Here is a 2,983-nt window from a genome sequence, read left to right as displayed (position 1 = left end):
AGGCCGCCAGCGATTGGCGGCCGATAGACGAGATCGAGAGGGGACCATCTCAGTCTTCATTGATGCCAAGGTCTCCTGCCCGCGAATTTGCAATAATTCCTCGTCAGTCCTCGTCTGATTTGTATCCGTAGCAGCCAATAACTGGTCTCAAATCATCCACAACAATCAACAGAACATTGGGTTTCTGGGAATGTGCGAGACCTGAAACAAATGCCAACACAACCGAGATGAAAGTGGATACTGAATTGTGACAAAGATACTGATGATAACATCACACATGCTAATGGAGTATTTAATTGTGCTGGCTCTTCAATTAGAAATTACTCGAGGAGAAATTTGTCCAAGAGACATAACCAATAATCATATGGACTGTCTCATCAGTCGGTCGGTCCTAAAGACATTTCTAATAAACATGGGGACAATCTCTTCCGAGTGGTAATCTGTCCAATTGACCAGGACCAAGTATCTGATTTATAGTAGGGGCCTATATGTAGACTAGGCCTTTGGTCTGCTGGTGTGACCCATATTTTGGGTATTGTAAAATTGTTATTACAAATATATTTTAAAAAACTCTTACATTAGAATATTAATTAGTGTAAGAGGTATCTATCGATAAAATCAAGATCACTTTCAGGTTGATATTTCTTGAGATGAAAACGAAAGAACATAATAATGAAGGCACATTAGCAAAACCAAAATATTGATCTTTCAGAAATTAGTTAGGTATCAAACTTTCGGCTCTGCTCAACGTAAAAATTGAAGATAGTCGTGATCCAAACGCCTCATACAAGCGAGGGGGCAAAATTGGACATTTCTGCCACTATATTGGTTGGGCAAACTAAATTTAAAGGGGTCAGACACAAAAAAACTTAGGAAGTTTGGTATTCCACACAAATCTACAGCTACAAGGGCAAGAGATAATTCCCAGATTTTACAGAGAAATGCTAGATGCATGAAAAAAAGTTGGAGGTTGCCAGAAACTAAAGAATCCTCATCAAATATTAGATGAATACATATTTTCAAACACAGAGTACAAAGAAGACATTGTAATGAATTACCAAACGATTAAACCAACAAAAACCCTGATAAAATACAACCTGACCAAAGTAAGGGACTTATACATAAGAAACTACCTCCTAATAGAAGCACGATACTTAATATGGCTGAATAGAAACAGCATGGTTTTTGACAAAAAACCGCTTGACAATCTAATTCACAGGTTTAACGCAGTTATTAAAGCCATGATAAGGTCTGACCTACATGTAAAAAGATTCCATGCTTCATTTTGGTGCATCAATGATGCGATTGCAACCCTTGAACAAGGAAAAGTTGCCTTCCATTTGTAAAATAACGTTCCTCCACAGTAACCTTACTCGACCTCACCCTGCCTTCAATGGCTGATAAACAGGAACTCAACAAACAATCATGTTGTAACATTGTGTATCATACAAACTTTGTCGTTATTATTTGTTATCAATTTTATTCTGCGAATAAAATTATTTTAAAAGAAAAAAAAGAAGTAGTCGTGATCGCGTAATAGACGAACGCCTGCTGACCTAATACTCGTAGCACAGTGACGTGCATATCTTTGCTAATTTTGACTATTTTGCTATACAGCCATGTACATTTGTATATGCAACAATTAATTAATTCTAAGATATGCATGCATGTCATGGTGACCAAATTGAGGATCACCGATTGTTGATGTCTGGGACATGACTTCCCATGCAGCTTCCTCCCATGCAGCCATTGCTGGCCCCTACATCCTCTATAATGGTACCGGTACTGTTTACATCAGTCAAAGAGACACATATTGATGGATACCATCAGTGTGTGGTCTCGAGAAGCCGGTTCCAATGACCACTCGTACTCTGGAAAGAAGCTGGGACTCCTCGGAGACTCGCTAGTCCCCACGGGCCCGGCTATCAAACACCGGCACCCCGACATGCTCGTCTCCCGGATGAGAAGGAAAAGGAGGTCCTAATCATCGAGATAGCTGTCAGCTCCGACAGACACGTCCTAGGACGTGCGGAGGAGAAACGATCGAAGTACTGTGGCTGTGACTATCTCATCTCTCTCATCATGTTGTCAACACGGTGGAGCAGCCAGGACTAATTCGGGCTGGCTATGACCGTTTCATCTCTCTCATCATGCTGTCAACACAGTGGGGCAGCCAGGACTGATTCGGCCTGGCTGTGACTTCCTCATCTCTCTCACCATGTAGTCAACTTGGCAGAGCAGCCAAGACTGATTTGGCTTGGCTGTGACTGTCTCATCTCTCTCACACTATTAACAACTAGGCAGTGCGGCGAAGACTGATGCGGCCTGGCTGTGACTGTCTCGTTGTCAACACGGTGGAGCAGCCAGGACTGATTCGGCCTGGCTGTGACTTCCTCATCTCTCTCATCATGTTGTCAACACAGTGGAGCAGCCAGGACTGATTCGGTCTGGCTGTGACTTCCTCATCTCTCTCACCATGTAGACCACTTGGCAGAGCAGCCAAGACTGATTTGGCTTGGCTGTGACTGTCTCATCTCTCTCACCATATTAACAACTAGGCAGTGCGGCGAGGATTACAGCAAAGCATTGGGGCTTAAATATTTTGGATGTCTTGTCTTTGAAAAAGACAATTGAACAACCACCCCACCAGAATTCGTCTGCAAACAAAATAATTAAAATCCCGATATTATCAACCAGCCATTAACAGCCTCAGATTGGAACTGAATGTGCTCTCCTCTATAGAGAGGTGTTCCAGATGACTGAGGACATTATAATGATTGTCCGTCTTGGAGAGGATGTCCTATGGGGCAACCCATTAGAGGAAAGGTCAGTGCTGGCTCGGGGTGATGGTTTATCAGGGGAAAAACCGATCTTGGAGATAGATCAGTGCTTGCTCTTGGCGATGGTGAACTGGCGGAACAATCCATCCCGAAGACAAGCTTCAGGGCTAGCTTTGGGCGGTGGTGTATCAGGGGAACACCCT

The sequence above is a fragment of the Lineus longissimus genome, chromosome 4 (assembly GCF_910592395.1).
Source record: "Lineus longissimus chromosome 4, tnLinLong1.2, whole genome shotgun sequence".
In the NCBI taxonomy this organism is placed as follows: domain Eukaryota; kingdom Metazoa; phylum Nemertea; class Pilidiophora; order Heteronemertea; family Lineidae; genus Lineus; species Lineus longissimus.
This window is presented reverse-complemented; position numbering follows the sequence as displayed.